This window comes from Falco punctatus (genome assembly GCF_963210335.1).
Source record: "Falco punctatus genome assembly, contig: scaffold_35, whole genome shotgun sequence".
Lineage (NCBI taxonomy): Eukaryota > Metazoa > Chordata > Aves > Falconiformes > Falconidae > Falco > Falco punctatus.
Window position 1 is genome coordinate 246,136 of NW_027660155.1, and position 19,680 is coordinate 265,815.

General features: G+C 45.6%; 1 pseudogene across 1 annotated transcript; it reads left to right on the forward strand.

The window, feature by feature from the left end:
- Positions 1-4,941: 4,941 nt before the first annotated feature.
- LOC308057755 (epoxide hydrolase 1-like) lies at positions 4,942-9,660 on the forward strand (annotated as a pseudogene). Its single transcript has 4 exons — positions 4,942-6,140; positions 6,905-7,085; positions 7,868-8,098; positions 8,475-9,660. The product of its transcript is annotated as an epoxide hydrolase 1-like (transcript).
- The last annotated feature ends 10,020 nt before the right edge of the window (positions 9,661-19,680 follow it).

Below are 19,680 nucleotides of genomic sequence, written 5' to 3' on the forward strand. Positions count from 1 at the left end.
TAAGATCTCCAATTTTTCCCATCTAATCCCATCTCTGGGCATGGCTTTTTTCATACAATACCAGTTGGAAAGAGTTGCATGTGCATGGACAGTCCCAGCTTGGACCTGTTGGACCACGGGGACCATTTTCCTTCAGAAGTCATGCAGGGAAATACAGCATTCAGTGTCTTTGGCCTGTAGGAGCAAAGATCCGGCATAACACATGAAATCCTTGTTAGCCTTAGGACCTTCCTTAAAAGCAAAGGAAGAACATAACGTTCAAAGACAGAGTGATGCCATGGGGCAAGCAGGGTTTCGGGAACCTGGAAGAGCACAGGAGAGATCTGAAGCTTCCAGTTGTCCTGCCCTGCAACATCACTGGCCAGCAGCTCACTGGTAGTGGCCACCGACCAGAAAAAAAGAAGAGAGCTGGTCCCTGGTATAAGTCAGGAGACCATATTCACAAAGATCCCCTGTTAATGAGCACCATTTGCTTTCTAGTAATGCTTAAGACAGTGAACCTGATCTTGTGCATGCAAAAGGAAAATTACGCAGCAATGCCTTCATGCTGTAAGATGATGGCTTGATGATCTTAAAAGGTCTTTTCCAACCTCAACAATTCCATGAATCTATGATTCTGTGAAGGGCAGTGCATTACAGTTGGGGCCATAAATCCCAGCAAGGGCCTTGCAACGGCTCTAAAGGTCAGAATAATCATTTCCAAGTTGCCACAGCATCTCAAGCTATAAAAGAGCTACGTTCAAAGGTTTTGTGCTCCATTCTTACCCCTGTTCAATAGCCCATTTCATAATGAGAAGTCACCAGCTTTCCTCCCTGTGTTTCAGGTTTCAGTATTAATGGCATTGATGAGGCTTGGATTATGATTACGTGAAACTGGCAACGAGAAACACATAAAGTCCAAAATAGAAAAAAGCCCAAATACACACACAAAAAGTGTTATTACTGGTGCTGCGAGCTCCTCTTTCCCACAAGAGGGCACCCAGTGTTTGCAGAACTACTGCTTGGCCTTTGGGTGCTTTCTCCAGCAGCAGGTCACACTGTACCAGCAGTAGCGAACGGGTCTGGGAGAGCTGGCAGGTTGTGTTGTGTTTGGCTCCTCCTGCTTGTATCCAGCTGTTAAACCATCTGAAAAAATACATTACGGTAACATTTCCATGTCTGTATTTTCTATCATTGCTGCAGGGGTGATCCTGCAGATCAGTGACAAGAGCAAGAGAAAAGCATAGGAAACAAGCTTTCTGTTAGTATGTGATTTGTGCAATGGGAACATATGAAATCCCTTTATAAAATGATGCCTGTCGCACAGGGACTGTGGGAAGTTTAGACATTTGGAAGTTTAGACAGAGGTGCAATAGTGAGATTCAGTGTATCAAATTTTATTCTCTCTCCTTTTGGGTTGGTTTGTGTTTTTTTTTCCCATGCCAGAGTAGCAGCTGAACCAGCAAAAGCACAGCACTGGGACAGAGGCAGAATTTTTTCTAATAGTGCTCCGAAGGGGCTTTTTAAAAATGGGTTTGCTAAGACATCTGTCATTAAGAATAAGGGATCCTGCCCCAATGCAGGGAGATGCTCTGAGACATTTTTGCAGGTCCTTTCCTGTGGGATTCCCCTTTCCATTTATGAGACATGCATCAAAATCTCGTGGGAGGCAGCCTTGCTGTCTCCAGCAAGCAGTTTCTGCCTGAATTTGTGCATTTTGGCCTCGAGAGGTTGTAAGAGAGGAGGGGAAAAACCCCTTGCTTTCCACTGCTGCTGCATCCCAGGACGGAATTTCCTCTGGGAACCCTTTGATCTCTGCTCACCAGCACTCACACAAAACTCCTGCACATCCCCTGCATTTCAGTAGATGGGATCCTGGCATCCCAGCTGTTCCAGATTTATCGGGGGTGAAGGTGGCGGTGAGGTGTTGCCTTTTAGCCTCAGGGTATTAGTGGCCTTGGTGTGTCACCTTGTATCTTAAGTAAAAGCCATTCTGACTTTCCCAAGCTTTTTATACAGAAAGCAGCAACTTCTGTCTTTTCTTTGTAGCTGTAACTAGCTCTGCTGGCTCTTCTCCCACATTCCTGGTATAGATAAATTCACTCACAGCTGTTTAAGCCAGTCCTTCCTCCACCAGCCTTTATGCTTTTTCCCAGTGCTAAGTAAGAAACAGAATTTCCTCGAGGTCTCTTTTGTCTACTGACGACATCACAGCCTGCAGTACCTCAACCTGGCTCTTTACAGGGTCCTCAGCTACCTTCCACATGGGTTGTAGTTCTTTCCCCTTGTTGCTAATAATTCTCTTGTCTGCTGACTATAGTCCCTCTGCAATCAGGGATATCATCTTCCAAGAGGCCTCAAAAGAGCTGGTTTTGTTTGGGAAATAGAACCTTAAAGCTAAGTAATCCCAGACGGATGTAACCAGAAATAGCTGTGGTGTAGCAATAAACTGAACTTTGACCAAATGAAGGATTTACAAGCTTTTCTTCCTGATGACTCTTTTTTGATGGCACAGTGGCTGCATATGAAGTCACGGTATGAGACCTAACCATCACAGAGCTCACTGGTGATGGTACTTCGCTTAGAGCGTTGCATGGAGATAGGAATCATTTTCTCTCACAGTAAGATGTAGTTATTCCTGGACTGAAGCACAGCAAGGACACAATTTAGGAAAGAGAAGCCTTTACCTAGTAAGATTTTACTAACCATGAAGGAAATGAAGTCTAAAAATGAGCTAAAACAAAGCATTGATTTCTGTGGAAAATGAAAAGCAACTTTTCCTTTTTTGTTTGGGCTGCTGCCGATCACAGGTGCACATGGAATAGAGCCACACAATGCACAGGTCAGAAGGGGCACATGGAGGTCAGCTCATCGCAGCTTCTGCTCAGAGCAGGTTCAGGTAGATCAGGTTGCTCAGTGCCTTGTTCCTGTCAAATTTTGATTGCCTCTAAGGATGGAGATCCCACATCCTCTCTGGGCCCCTGTCCCAGTGTCTGAATACCTCCATGGTGAACTAATTTTTCCTCACATCTAACCAGAATTTCCCTTCTTGCAATTTGCGTCCATTGCCTTTTGTTCTTGGTCCATTTTTCCTACACTCTCCACTAGGTAGATGCAGACAGCAGTAAGACCCCACCCTTTGCCTTCTCTCCTCCAGGCTGAACAAGCCCAGGTCTCTCTGTCTCTCCTGGTACACCACATGGCTCCAGCCCCCCAGCAGCCTGGTGGCCCTGACCACCGAGGGTGGGCAGCCTCACTCCAGCCCTTCCTCTGCCAGCAAGGCCAGCACTGGACATGGCACTCCAGATGTGGCCCCACAAGTGCTGAAGAGAGCGAAGGATCACCTCGCCCAGCCTGCTGGCTAACACGCTTGCTATCTAGCCCTGTACGCACCGGCCTTTGCTGCACCTTGTTGACTCAGGCTCAGCTGAGGACCTCAGGCCAGGCTCTGCAGAGCTGCTTTCTATGCATCTGGCGTCCAGCCTGTGCTGATGCACGGAGCTGTTCCCTCCCCGTGCAGGACCTGGCATTTGTCTCTTGCTGAACTTGATTTGCAAGCGCACGTTTAGGCAATAGGTGGCACTGACGGTTGATGTAGCTTGCATTGTCACCAGGAGAGTGTCGCTGCGGAAGAGAAAGCCAGCAGAGGAGACACCTGGGTTGTTTCGCTGGGAGCTGTGGCTAGGCGAGGAGGAGCGGACATGTGGCAGGAGATGCTTCCAAACGCCTGGTGAGATCTCTTTGGCACAGGGAGGAGGGACTCTAAACAGGGGTCCCCAGGGTTGGGGCAGGAGAAAGGCCCGGTGGGGTCCACCAGGCCATCGGTGGGTGGGAGCATGCAGCTGAGCTTTCCTGAGCATGGGTAGGGAGGAGGTTTTATAAGACTGAGCCTTGTTCTGTGCCACTCAGAGAGCTGTTTCTGGGACATGCTTGCTTTGTTAGCAGTGCCGAGTTTGTGCTGTTGCCGTGATAACTGGTTTCGTGCCTCTGACTCACTAAACTCCAGGATATAAGTGCAGGGGGTTGTTATTACTTGTTGCATAAGCTACTCAGCCTCCAGGGAGGTGGAGGCTGACACTGTTTACTCTTAGGAGCTCTTGGTCTTCTTTGTCTGGGAGTGGTTTCAGGAGATACTTCCTTAAAAATCACATAGACTGTCTCAGAGATCAATTACCCAATTGCCTTCACTACTGCTGGGGTGTCCAGTACAGGCACTGTGTTCTGCATCACAGGTAGCAGTGGGAAAGGGTACCAGGCAACAGGAAACACCCAGTGGACTTGGTTTTTCATGGAGTTTCCTGTCCTTTTTAATTTTTTTTTGTCTCAAGGCATCGTAATTATGACACCAAACAGCTTCCTCATCTAGCTGCAGAGTAACAAGACTTTCTCTGTTGCTTCTAACTTTTTGGTAGATTTTAGATTCTGCTTTTCTTGCAAGAGAATCTACCAGGCTAAAAGAGAACCAACGAGGATGTTTCCTTTTTCTTGCGGGCAGATGAGACCTAAAAGCTTGGTATCCAGTCAGGAGTAGTTGGAAATAGCAAAGGTACAGCAGCTCACTGAACCTGAACAGGGAAGGGTCCCACAAGCTGCTCCTCATGCCAGCCCTGGGCAGGATGAGTACCACGTGGCTGGCAGCAGAGTAACCCTTGAGCTTGGAAGTCCCCTGCCAAGGCTGGGCACCTATCGCTACACAGCTGCCAAAATAAACTATTTACTTGGCTGAAGTAACACAGCCCTCTGTAGGATGAAACACCGCAAGGACACCTACCCAGTTGTTCAGTGCCTTTTATCTAAATTGTGCTGAAGGCGGGAATATTATGGTGACAAACTATCTAGCTAAAACACAGCCCAGAAACACTGTCTCTGTTGCCAGCCAGCTGAACAGCTTGTGATCCCATGGCTGCACGGTAAATGGTGCTGGCAGGGGATGTTCCTTACACCATCCCCAAGGGATGGTACCATTCAGACAACACTATCAGACCAAGAATCTTTCCCACCCCACCCCCACCCCCATTTTCTAGGGATGGCACCTTGTCCTGGATCAGGTAAGTGAAATAGCTGCTCTGTGCTGAGGAGTTCACTTTTTATTAGCACCTGGGTTGGGGCACAGCATAGTCCCTTCCATACCCTGTATGACAAAAAATCTTCATTCACAGTCTTCTTTGAGCCCCCTGCAATAGCCCCAGACAGCTCTGCTAATCCCCAAGGGAAGCTGGAGAGCTTGAGGCACAGGTCAGGGGGATGGGAAGGGACACTACATTTAGGACTGATTGCTGAAGGGTTTGAACGGTTTTAAAACATTGCTGTCTGTCTGTTAAATCCAGCTCTGGCGCCTTAGCTCCTACACCTCAAGAAAGTCTGAAACTTTGCTGTCTAGGTAAGAAAAAGAGGCACCAGACAGACAAGTTGAGACCTTTACCTATGGACAGCTATGGTGGAGGGCTAGCGTTGCCCTAAAAGATGACTGAATCTGTAGGGGAGCTATGTATGTAGCACAGTCAAGGGGCATGTCTAGCACATCCAGCTGTCTCCAGCAGCTGAAAACTCTTGTCTCTGCTCCTCAGCCCACTCTGTGCAGTTTTTATTCCTGAAGCTGTCCAGGTGCTACTATCCCATTCACTTCAGTACCTGCCTTAAAACAGATAGATCCAGATCCTACTGATCCTTGTCTCCCAGGGCACACCTGGTACATAAGGAGAGGGACAGAGAAGCCTTGTGATTAACAAGTCCTGATCAGCAAAGGCTTAAGGTCCCTAAGAAACACTGGTAGATGTAACCCTGCCACAAATCCTGCCTGCGATCTTCAAAAATAACAGAAACACCCAGCCCCTGCTGACTGCATGGGGTTTGTTACTCACGTCCAACCAATGTGACTACAAGCCTCAGCATAGTCCCTTTACCCTTGACACTTCTGTTGGGCGCAAACAATTTTATGCCTCCCCAGGTCATTCGAATGTTCTCAGAGGAATGCAGTCCTGGTCCCTGTGGCCGCTCTGGGCGTTGGAGGGATGCTGGTTTACTGGCTGAGGTCTAGACACAAGATCAAGACTATTGAAATGGGCAATGGATGGTGGGGCTCAGATGAAAGACCTCTAAAAGGGAAAGAAGATGAAAGTATCTGTCCCTTCAAGACTGAAACATCTGACAAAGAAATTGAGGTGCCCGTGCCTGGGAGGTAAGGAGGGGCAGAAAGCTGCGAGGTGGAGCCAGTTTATCACCCACCTTACTGCTTTGAGGTGATGCCTTGGGGGCAATAGCCAGCGCAGGTCCGTTAGATGATGCTCTGGCTCACTGCCCTTTATGAATGGGATTTGAGCTCAGATTCACTGCAATGTCTTTATGCTTTCTGAGACCACAGACTCTCAATGCAACCTGGGGCTGCTCCTGCAGAAAGGCCATGCTTTGAGCAGCAGAATTTGACAGCAGGTCTGCAGTGGTGGAATGGGGTGGGAGGGCACCGGGATAGCAAAGGCACCAGTAGGGCAGGACTGAGGGGCTTCCGCAGAGGACAGGGTTGGAAGGGTGAAGAAGGATGGGGTCCTTCCTTCTGTCCCTACAAGCCTGTCACTAATTATCTGGCCAACTAGCAGTCGGTAGCACAGGCTGAGCTGCTTATTCTTCTCTCAGCTGGCAGTGCTGGCAAGTTCCTAGTGCCCAAAACCCTAAAGCGAGTTAGCAGTAAGGCAAGCGTAGAACCCACTACTCCTGGGTGCCCTAGGGGAACTGCTAACCTGTAGAGAAATATATTCTCCATATAAATGATTCAGGAAGTTATACAGAGTATGGCACTGCTTCAGGAGGGCTTGTGGTGTCCCAGAGAGAGACACAGAAGCCGGTGGAGCCAGGAGAGCCTGTTCATGCCTGCCTTAGCATAGGGCACATGCAGGCATCTGGCCAGCCTTGCAAGAGCTCCTGTCCGCAGGACCTGCATCGCCGCCTGGAGCAGGCCCGCTACACACCGCAGCTGGAAGGGGCTGCCTTCCGCTACGGCTTCACCTCCAGCTACCTGCAGAAGGTGGTGGCCTACTGGAGGAACCCGTTTGACCGGCGCAAGCAAGTGGAAATCCTGAACAAATATCCCCATTTCCGAACCACCATTGAAGGTGAGGGGGTCTCTGTGGCTTGAGCAGGTCTCACTCTGAAATGCACAGAGAGAATGGGGGGCTTTAAGAGGTTACTCTATTAAGACAACAGTGTGCATAACAGCTTAATGAAGGATCAGTAGTGGAGGCTATGTTATTAGTAACCCTCTATAGATTAAGATCATTGCACAGTGGTGATAAGATTAGATCTGCTTGAAGATGGGCTTCATCTGGCTCTGAACCTGCACTAAATAACAACGAGGTTTTCTTCTGCTATTGCCTTGAAGCCACCTTTGAAAACTGTAAAATTTACCCAGGCCCTGAGGTTGGAATATCCACCACCACCACCCAGTTTAGCCAGGTGAGGTTAGCCAGACTTTAGATAAGTGATCTGCAGGTTAAACTTATATCCTGCGCTTACTTTTTCCATGTTTCTCTTTTTATCACCCACACATTTTGTAATTTAGTCATGTTTTTGCACGTGTCTTAGCTGCATTATGCTATTCATTGAAGTGCAGCTGTACTTATATACTGTAAGACCAATTTCTCAGGAGGTGGATGCTCAGTCTCCTGTGACCCCAGTAACTGGGACTGGGATCAATACCTCTGTCTGTAAGTAAAAGATGAGACACAGGTAAAATACCAGGCATGTCCTTTCAGCTAGGCATCTTCTTGCCATGGGTTGATTGTGTACCTTCTGCTGTGAATGCTAATCACAGTTTTGCCACCCTCCTTCTTCAGAGTTTGGAACAGAAACTGTGATGGAACTAAGGCTTTAATTTATCTGTCTGGATGTGTGGCAGGGATTGATATCCATTTTATCCACGTGAAGCCCTCCTATGTCCCTCACAGTTGAGCTGTTCAACCTCTGCTGATGGTCCACGGCTGGCCTGGCTCCTTCTACGAGTTCTACAAGACCATCGCTCTACTCACAGAGCCAGCTGAGCATGGCCTGAATGAGGGTGACATGGTGTTTGAGGTCATCTGCCCATCCATCCCAGGATATGGCTTCTCTGAGGCACCACACCAGAAAGGTGAGCGATGAAAAGGCGCTGTTGGAATTGCCAGGTTCTTGGAGCCTCAGTCATCCCTGGCCCTCACCAGGGAATGCAGTTTGTGAATGCAGATGCTTGGCTCTGCACTAACACCCATGTGGCTGAGGCTCTGGGGCTGGCTGTGGAGATCTGGAAGGTAATGGTAGCTGGAAACCAGGTCTGCTTTCCACTTTATCCACTTTCCACTGAATTTCCATCTTGTGTTCACTGTATTGCCAAGGAGCAAGGCAGAGCAGCATAGCACACTGTGCCTTTACACAGCAGCATACTCATGTGCCTCTGTCAGACCATGATCTTTGGCCAGGGGATGATACACCAAGACAAACAGGTTTCCTCTGTTTCTCTTTACCTACAGGCTTTGACAGCAAAGCAACTGCTCGGAAATTTCATAAGCTGATGAATAGATTGGGCTCCAAAGAATACTACCTACAGGGAGAAGACTGGGGATCTCTTATTACCACAAACATGGCCCAGATGCTGCCACAGTGAGTAGCAAAGGGAATCAGTGCAGAGAAGGTTTCTCCAGTTCTTACCCTACCTTCTGGCTCCACGGTCCGGGTCCTGCCTTCTGTTTGCCCTGCCTCTCATCGCCTTCTGCTTTGTTTTCTCCAGGGGTATCCCCACCCCTGTGCATTCAGTCATATTCACGTGCTTTGCATTGACAGTGGTATTTGCATTCTCACGCTTTCTAAATTTCATAGAATCATAGAAGCATTTAGGTTGGAAAAGACCTTGAAGATCATTGAGTCCAACCATAAACCTAACACTGCCAAGTCCACTGCTAAACCAGGTCCCTAAGTGCCACATCTACACACCTTTTAAATACCTCTACCACTTCCCTGGGCAGCCTGTTCCAATGCTTGACAAACCTTTTAGTGAAGAAATTTTTCCTGATATCCCATCTGAACCTCCCCTGGCACGACTTGAGGCCATTTCCTCTCATCCTATCACTTGTTACCTGGGAAAAAGTGACCAACACCCACCTTGTTACAACCTCCTTTCCTGTAGTTTTAGAGAGCAAGAAGGTCTCCCCCAAGCCCCCTTTCCTCCAGACTAAACAAGCCCAGTTGCCTCAGCTGTTTCTCATAGGACTTGTTCTCTAGACCCTTCACCAGCTCCGTTGCTCTTCTTTGGACACATCTTTCTTGTAGTGAGAGGCCCAAAACCGAACACAGTATTCGAGGTGCAGCCACACCAGTGCTGGGTACAGCATCACTGCCCTTGTCCTGCTGGCCACGCAATTTCTGACACAAGCCAGGATGCTGTTGGCCTCCCTTATCTAGGGAAGAGTTGTACAGAGAAAAATGGAGTGCTGTTTGGCTTCTCTTTCACTAGGCATGGAAGTAAGCTCTGCTGCATTTTGATTTGAGACCTCAAGGATCATCATTCTAAATCAGGAAGGAGATAAATTTAAAATTGGCAGGGAGAAAAGGAAGGAGCTCAGCCTTTCAGCAGCTGATCAGTACCACGAAGTATAGGACTTTCCTGGATGGAGATGGCACCAGCTGTACCATTTTTAACTCTCCCAAATTTTTTTTGGAAATCACGATAAATGTGAAGGGCTTATGTATTTGGCTTAGTGAAATGCTTCTATTACAGCTCCCGTCAGACTTATTTTCTAGAAAATTTGGAAACAGAAAATGGCTTGATTTAACCTTCTATTCATTAACTTGATTTCAGATCTGTGAATCTTATCTTCGCTGGCAGAGAAGGTTTGAGAAGGATGATTTCCGTGATGCTTGGGGCTTATATACCATGGCTCATAGGCTTTACTAGGGAAGATGTTCGACATATGTATCCTTTCATCCAGAAGAATATACATGAACTATTGCGAGAGTCTGGATACTTACACATCCAAGCCACCAAACCAGACACTGCAGGTAATGAACCTTCTCTATATCACTATGAACTTTGTATACTGACTGCTTAAGGCGTATAAACACATAGTTGAACAAAAGCCAACCATGTTTGAGAAGCAATGAATTCTGGTGACTGAATGCAAGACATGGGGACAAGAGCTGTGTAAAAGGAAGTGAAAAGGAACCGCTTAAAGAAAGACGGAGACTACAAATATCACTTTTCAAGGTCTGTTAAATGGCATACCACTTCTCTATGGCAAAGAAACCCTTTGCAAAAAGCCTCTTAAAGTAAAGCACAGGACCCTGACATTGAAGCTTCTAGAAATAAATGTGGATGAAAACAAGAAAAATACCATAAGCAAGTGCAATGTGAAACTTGCAGAAAGGTAAACACAGCCATAATGCCTGAAGCCAGAAGCATGATGTAGTGGGACCAGTAGATAAGGAGTCTGAAGAAAGGTATGGCCATCTCAGAAAAGTTACATGATTTATTTGTATAATATTATCAAAGATTATGGGGTATTCCTTTATTGAAATAAACCCTCATCAGGAAAGACAGCAGAGCTGTCTCAGACTGGCATCAGGTACGGAGACCATAGAAGGAATAGCACCCCATCCTGGCATTTAACTGGAAAAGAGGAAACTCAAAGTGAAACGTCAGCTAATGCCTAGTCTGTTGCTTGAACTGATTGCAATATCAGAGAAATAAAAGGAGACAAACCAGAGACCAGGTTGGGGTTTTTGGGGTTTTCTTTTCAAAAGCCAAACAATGAAGACAGCCCCCAGAAAAACAAAGACCAGTATGTCTAGTGTCTGATCAGAAAACTATCAGAAATGTTTTTAAAAGGAGAATTCATTTACAGGTGATAATATCACAGGGAAATCACACTTCAGATATCAGAGCTCTGGCAGGATCAAGAAGCTGTGGATCTAGTAATGGAACATATTTATTTTCCAAGAAAAGTTTTGTTGAGGTTCCTTCTCCCAGTGTTCTTAAAGACATTAAACTGCCTTAAGAAAAAGATTAAGTTCATGGGTTAATAACTAGTTGACATGAGAATTCATGAATATAAATAAGTAAGCAAGTTCCAGGGGAGAGAGAGTATCACAAAAATCTGTGCTGGCACCTGTACCTTTCAATATGATCTTAATTTCTCTACAGATAAAAGTTAATGGTTAAGTGAAAATCTGACACCTATCCAGGGTTTGGTTTAATCTAAAGATAAATGGTTTGGTAACTCTCTGCAGTTAAGTGACTGGTTGATTAAACTGGCCAATAAAAACTGATGTCAACAAAGACCAAAGCAATTTAAGCAGAGGAAGAAAATCACAATGGGCTCTAGTTTGGTTGCTGCTATGTGAGAGAATCCAAGAGTCAAGGACAGTGCTTTGAAACGTCAGCCAGCTCAGACTTTAAGAGAATCTTACAAACTCTTAAAGAAAGCAAAAAGAGAGTAAGACAAAACACTAAATCCATGATATTTAGAATCTGTTCCACCCCTGTTTCATTAATATATTTTATAATCAAAAGAATACAAGAAGGGGAGAAAAAGAACCCTAAAGTGACCAAGCAGCTTCCCTACAAGCACTGTACGTAGTCTAGGACTCTTTAACCTGGAAAAAAAGAAGAGCAGGGATTTTGTAGCACACTGTGAAAGGCAGAAAATAAATAGGGGGAAAAAATACATATTCCCTGCTTAGTCTCAAAAAATATCTATATTATCAGTTTAGTTCTCATTAGGCAGGTTTAAAGCAACGCTACAGTATTTTCACTCACCAGAAGCTGTGGTACCTAAGATGTGTACAGGTTGAATCATTAGTAAGCTGCAAACAAGACTGGTATTTCTGAGCATCCAGTCCATGAAAGTTGAATACAGTGATTCGGGGACAGCTTTCAGCTCAGAAAATGCTCACCTCCAGACGGGTCATATGTTAGCTGGCACATTTTAGCCTGCCCTACCTTTGCTGGTCAAAGCATTTACATGACTTTGATGTGTAGCAAATCACTTTAGGCCTGACAGCACAGGGAAACTGTTGTGCCAATGCACAAACTTACTTTGCATTAACTATGTCCACTATTAAATTGAAATCACATTGTGCATCATCTTCTACGCAGTCATTCAGTGCTAAAGTCACACTAAAATACACTTGAGAGTAGGCAATTCTAAGGATACTGTAAAACTACAGCCTGGAGTGTGGTACAGGAATTTTCCCAAGGCAAGCTCTACCACTGCTGAAGTAATCCCCACCCGTTTTACAGGTTAAAACACAGATATAATATGCTGTGTTTATAATGTTTGTTAGCATTCCCCAAAGGCAGGAGCAGATAGCAGATACACAACACTCCACTGTTGTTTAAATTACATAGAAAGTGAACAGCACTCAGGGTCCCAGTTAGCCATCCTAAGCAGGACAGCGCTCCCAAACAGTTTATCTGAAATTTCTTTTCAGAGTGTAATCCCTTTACATCTGAATTTGCTCTTTCTGCCACACATTACCAAGAAGCCCAGAGGATTTTCTTAACTCCTATTTTCTTTTGTATAGGAATTGCTCAACTTTATAGTGCTGTCAGTTATAGCCAAAATTCCATCGGGGTGAACTTTTCAAGAATAAAGTACTACCAGGGCTAGTAAAACGCACTCTTTACTGAATTCTCATAGAAAACTCTGAAGAATTGATGTAAGTCCAGTTTAACTCCCACTGAAGTATTTGCAATGCCAGGCAACTGCAATGGTTCTCTTCTTCTCTTGAATTAGGTTGTGGACTGAATGACTCCCCTGGGGGGCTTGCTGCATATATATTGGAAAAATTCTCTACCTGGAGAGATAAATCATTTCTGCATAAAGATGATGGAGGCTTGGAAAGGTAAGAAAACAGGTGCTCTTCCATGAGAGGACTCATTAAAAGAATGAGCAATGGTAACTAATGAGGAGATAGGTAAAAGACTGGCCAAAGCTGAATTTTGAGCATGAAAGGTTACACATGACAAGTAGTAGTGTAAACTCACAGCAGACTGCCTGCAAACTACTGCTTCAGCACCGGGCAGTTTTGCTCTGGGCACATGGGTGCCAATTAATTTGCTGCTTGAAAACAAGTGGAGAACAAGAACAACTGTTCTTCAGGGCATGAGCCCAATATAGCGTATTGAGAAACAGCTTCCAATGAAACGTCTTCATCTTTTTCTATCAATAGCAAATACACTCTTGATGAGCTTTTGGGCAATGTGATGATTTATTGGGTGACATCCTCCATTGTGTCCTCAAAGCGATTCTACAAGGAGAACATCTCCAAGGACCCTGGTCTAACAGGTGATGCCAGGTAATGAAGTGGTAGGTGTAAGAAAGATTTGCAAATGAGATTGAACCACGTTTGCCTGTATAAACATTTAGATTACTTTAAAACAGCAAACTTAAGTTGTTAAAAAAAATAATCTAAGTTCTTATTTTCTTTTGATAAAAATAGTTGAGTCATTTTTCTTTTGAACCTGTAATTCACACAAAGTAGCTTGTAGCCAAGACAATGCAGCGGACATATCAAACTATATTCAGTCTTGTGTTCAAACTACAGGTCTATATACTTAGTCACCAAACAAATGTGATCTCTGGCTCAGTTCAGTTAAAACAAAACAGAAAATCAGGAGCATTTCCAAGAGAGACGTTTAAACTGAATTAGGAAGCATACGGCTTAGTGGTGGATAAAACTAACGACTACAAGTGTTAAGCACAAACTTGGGGAAGCAATCTGGAGAGCAGTACCTTCTAACAAACCAAGCACCTTCTAACAGCCACTGACTTTAAGATGACTATAAGAGAGGCTGACCAGAAAATGCTGCAGAACGGAATTCCATGTGATTGATCACACAAACAAATAGAAGAGTCTTTTCCTTTGTAGACCGAGCCAGCTTACCTTTCCTCAACTCATTCGTTACGCTGGTACTATAAATTCTAAAGTAAACTTGAGCAGGCTCATTTCTGACTGTCACAAAGAGGTGATGCGTCTTGCCATTTATCGCAAAACTGTAAAACAAGGTAAGTTTAAAAATAGGAAACGTTTCAAGATTGAACCGTGTGCGAAGTTGGCTCTACTTTACGTTTTTGGGTATAATATTCTCATACTCAAGGAGACTCAAATACAAGCAAAGCTTTTCAGCAGAGTACAAACCACAAAATGTGTCGCTGCGGTGAAGCTCTGCCAGCTGACTGTGGCAATTACTAGAGTCAGGAGGTTTTTATAGAATTTCCCCAGGACTTTTTTCAAAAAGGCACTTAGTTAATGTCCTCTAGGTTTGCAGTGTATGTTCCCACAGGGACTGCAGCTTTTTCCTCAGGAGCTAGTACATACACCACGGGTCTGGGCAAAGGAGGTCTTCAAGAACATCATCACTTACTCTTACATGCCACGTGGAGGGCATTTTGCTGCCTTTGAGGGACCAAAGCTTCTGGCACAAGACATCATGCACTTTGTCAGAAAGGTGGAACAGCTGTGAACATGCACTTTAGATACATATACAGAACAGAAGCAAGTTGTTCTGCCACCAGCAGAACCTTTACTTTGAGGGATCAAATAAATCCAATGTAATCACATAGAGAAAACAACATTTCATTTTGATAATCATTACAGTACTAAAATTGTTAATGAAGCTCTAAAGCTTTTCTAAAGAATAAAAGAAAAAACCCCAAAGTAAGCAACTTGTCTTCTTTCACTCCTGGCACCGTATCATTGCTGCACTCATAGTTCAAGTGTAACAGAATACATGAACGGTTTACTGCAGTAACACTGCACTCATCTGGGGAAGAGAGTAGAAAGAAACCAGCCCCTTGATCCTTAGAACGAAGGCTTCTGTTTAAAAGCTTCTTTAAACACTTGAGTGCTAGCGTCTGAAATATGCATTACAAGCAGCTTTGGTGGAAGTGTAAAGGGTTTTGATCTCCTGAGCACAAACACTCCTACGTTCAAGTTATATTTCATTCAAGAGACCAGGAATTACATATTCAAGTGGGCAGCTGCACACAAGGCAGCTTTCTTCATTCTAACAGGTTTTCCCCCTACGGCTAGCTTTAGCAGCTACTACACTATGTAAACAGATGTTTAATGGATAACAAGGCAGAGACAGCGTTCCTAGTGTGCTCCAAGCTCAAAAATACCAACTTAATTTCCTCTTCGTTCTTTATCATTCCATTCCAAATGGTAAAGTTAAAATATGCACCAAGCGTAGCAGGTTACTTCAACCTTTACCCTCATTTCAAACGATTCTTATCACACCATCGTGCAATTTTTGCTAGCAAGAAGCTGCAAGCAACCTTGCTACCAGTAGGCTCGAGTTTCTCTTCAAATGGGATAGGGCTGTTTGGAGCTGTTAAGCTCACTACATTACAGACACTTCTAAGTAGCTGACTGAAGGTTAAGTCCAGCAGACACCTAGTTTTGACACACTGTTCAAAGCTCTCAAGTGTTTCTCACCCTCCCTCCTTCTCCCATTCTGCACTAGACACCAGGCCAGAAGGGCTCAAGTTCTGCTCCCAAGTAATACCTTCTGACTTTGAACAGGAGTTTGACAAGTAAAGATAGTGCTGAACTTGATCACACTCGCCTCACCGCCTCTTCACATTTCATAAACATTGAAGAGTCTAAGACTTAGAAGTAAAAGCAAGCAAGAAACTAACTTTTATTGTTGTTGTCTTAAGTGAGAACAAGCTAGCATATTGGGACAGGAGTCCTATGCAGGAGCGGGCTGGAAACTAATGGGAGAAACAGCTAGGTATTGTGAAGGAGAATAGGAAAGATAAACATGGTTATCTAGTGTTTAATAGGTGTCTGCACGCTTGTAGAGATATATAGCTATGTAACTGCATGAATGATTCCTGCCCTGAGCCTGGTGGCGCATACAGCTGCGGTTTGTGTCCGGGCTCAGAGATGTAAATAGGGGCTTCTCTGTTTTGGTGGAAGTGTTTCTCTTTGCATAAAAAAAGAGGGAATGAAGGGAATGACCCCAGAGGTATGTTCAGAGAAGGCATGCTATGTTTCGAACTTTTTGACTGAACCAGTTCTTGTTTGGTGTGCCCTTCCACCTATGTATAATGTTAATCCAAAAGAAGATGATACTGTTTACACTTTGAATGTCGATCATTGTCTTTCTGTAGATGCTAATGTAGTAGGAGGCTGTGATGGGAACGTGTCGCAGCAGTTCTTCTCTTATCCGGAATAACAGCAGGGAAAGCATTAAAGAGTTAAATCACCTTGTTTGGTAGGCAGTTAAGCATGTGAGTCAAAATTGCCACTGCTTTTTGTTGTTGGTTCAAGGACATGGCTGTGAGGATTTTGATGGTATGTGCTGCGTGGATTTTAGGCGCCCCATTGCAGCAACATGTTACCAAAATCTGAGAAGATGTCAGCCTTTTGGGGCATCCATTCACTCAATTGGCAGTATTGTTTGTTTGCTGTTACCTTGGTTGCTGTCATGTTTGCAAGGGCCCTGCAGAACATGGCAAACCTGGTCCTAGCTGTTCAAAAACAAAAAGGGGAAATTGTAAAATTGTACGGAACAGAGACAGTGGGTTATTCTGACGTTGATAATATGTCTTAGTTGCTTTTTTATTTGTTCTATTACTTATACCTTGTTTTTACTCGTTCGGTTTCAAAGGTTCTTTTTGTGCAACAGGAAGGGGGAGATGCAGGAGCGGGCTGGAAACTAGGACCATGCGTGGCGGTCAGTTTGCTGAGGGGAATGTGCTCGAGCTTGTCTGGACAACAATTAACATGATGAGATGTTTACAGAGCACAGGGGAGTGGGGGACGGATGGCGCCAAGGAAAAGTAACAGCTTGCTGTTAATTGATGGCAGCTAACCACCAATCGGGGATTGCCTAGTATGCAAGGCTTAGCTTCAAGAACCAATCTGTTTCAAACGCGCAGCTTCTGAAAGTGTATAGAAACTCGTGCTTCTGTACAATAAGTTGACATTTGCTTGCATCAAGCTGCGTCCCGTCTCTTCATTCGCCGCAGTCCTAACTTCCTCTGAAGAGGGTTAGAGCAGAAACCACTTGATTTTAGTTCTAACTGTATATCTAACTGACCGTCAAGGCTGTTGGGCTAAAGGTTAGTAAAAAAATAGGAAGACGTGCTTCCCCACTTCCACAGGGCCAATCAATCTCTTTTTGTCACCAGTACAAGACCTCCCAATTACTCAGAAGTCCCACTCTTTGTTTGGATTATTAAGTAACTGAAATTGAGTTATAGAGAAGTCTAATTTTATCAAATAGATAGGCAAACACTCGAGTACTCACTCAAGCCTGATCAGACTACAAAGGTCTCCTTTTACGGGTAAGAATGGCTATAGCCTTTTTAGTAAAGGCCAAGTGTATTAATAGTCATGTACATTACCCAGAGAGAGTCCCAAGCAATCAGCTAATTTAGTAATGGCCACATTAAAACTCGGGAGGGAAAAGGTTTATCCAGTATTTGCCAGTTCAGCAAGTACACAGCAGGAAAGTTTTACTCCCAACGCGCCAATTAGTCTCCTGTACCATAACTCAGGTCCCCAAAGAATCACTGTATCTTTGTGCAGCTGTGCCTTAAAGGGTAATTGCTTTCAACAGCCATTCAGGAGATGAAAACAGATGGACACGGTTGAACTACAGGAAGGTAGTAGACGCCCTGAATAAAGGATCCAGACAGACAAGAATACACAGTTGTATTTGATAAAGTTATCGCTTAAAGCGGCACCAAAGGTTATTCGATATTCCATTGAAGTTCTACAGAGTGTGGGTCATTCGTGAAAGCCTTTGAGCGCCGCTGGTGCTTGAAACCAGACATAGTCCTCCCAAGTAGAGGTCACATGCTGAGGAGCCGAGGCACTTCTGTTGATGTCTCCATCGCAGGACAAGTTAACAGCTAGTTTCCTCCCTCGAGTCGGCACTTTATAGTTGAGCTTGGGCCGGAACCAATCAACACCACAATCACGGTGTCCTTGGAGCATAACAACAGTGCCCATGACAGGGAGAGCCTTCAGCTCACTGAAGACATCCGCAACAAAGAGTGAGTGAAAGAGCTTGCTTGAATTTGCTCAGCTTGCTTGAATTTGCGCGCCGTTGGTGGAGCAGGAGACTCCCCGGCCGCCCAGCGCTGTTTTGCTTACTTGTCGCTTGCTTTAATAAATCACATTTTCTAATTGGCCAGTCTCTGGCATTTCATTGGACAGCTAAACTCTAACAATACCTCTGGCACGACCGATTTCCCTCCAACAACGAACAACGGTAATGCTGGGGAGAGGCAATACAGTTCACCGACTTACACCCAAGCTGGTATTTCTCCTGCAGATGCCTGCTCTGTTTCAATCATGATTTCATGCCATCATACCTCAAAAGCATTATTCTCCGGAAGCCAAATCACGACCAAACACACGCAAAAACTACGCTGGCCTTAACGCCGAGCGGCTCTGCCTGCCGGTAGGCAAGCTGTAGCGCTCAGGGCTGTGCCCCCCCGACCCCAGACAGCGCGGTGCCCCCCGAAAGCCGGGCTGCAGGCAGGAGCCGCCCCGGGGCCAGCAGCCACCGGCAGGCGGGCAGGAGCCTCCCTGCCTGCAGAGAGGGGCTGGGGCTCGCCCGCTCAGCGCCTCGGGGGGCAGCCAGGGCAGGGGGAGCTGAGCCCCACCGGCCTGTGAATACGGAGCCTCTGGCAGGGGCCTGCGAGCTGCTGGAAGAAAACGGGCTGCTGAAGGGGTAAGGCTCAAGGACACCGGGGTACAATCACTGTGGTGGGGGAGATCCCGACCTCCTACTCAAATGGCCCCCCGAAGAGAGTGAACCCCCCCGCCCGGGGAGCATGGGGAGGAAATTTAAAATGAACTCTACCTTTAAACTGCAGCGAGAAGGCAACTAACCCATAATTATCTCGTAGGTGTAGGCTTTGGGCAGAACTAACCAACTTCACTGTGTAAATAAGTATCGTGAGTAAAACTACGTGTGCAAGTTAGGAGGAGCGACCCCCCTTGCACCCGGCACCGCAATAAACACCCCGCTTTATAACTTACCCCGAGTTACAGAGTTTAATTCCGCACGTCAGACGGAATAAGCAGCCTTTTCACTAAGCAATTAGTTCTTCACCTACCATTTCCCCAGCTGTTCCCTCGCCTGAATACGCTCAAGTATCGACCTGCAGTAAATATCCAGTTTTCAGGCAGATACAGTTGACCAGAAAAGCTGGTCATTCAGCCTGTGCTGTGCACAGGGGAGGTGTCACAGCTCTCCTGCATCCACATCTAAGTCTTATCTTCTAAGCAAAATTGTGGTGTCCATGTTACATGATGGGAGTGATGGCGCATATCAAATTGCATGGTAGGAAGCTGCCTGCATTTTTCTGTTTGTGACCTGAGTGAACATTGGTGAAGTGACAGAAGAAGTCTGGTAAGCGTACCTTCGTGGAAGGAGAGTAGGAGGAACAACCGTTTGCTACAGCACGTGCTGGAGCTGCCTGGCTGGAGAGCTGCTTTGCTGGGAATAGCCAGAGGGTCTTGGCAGAAAGTGAGCTGAGAATGAGCCAGCAGGGTGCCCTGCCGGCTGAGAAGGTTAACGGTGCCCTGGGCTGTATGAAGAGCAGCATAGCCAGGGGACTGAGGGAGGGGATTGTACGCTGCTACCTGGCAGTCCCTGGGTTGTGTCCAGCTCCCTGGGTATAATTTTGAGGCCCCAGTGCAAGAGAGAGTGGT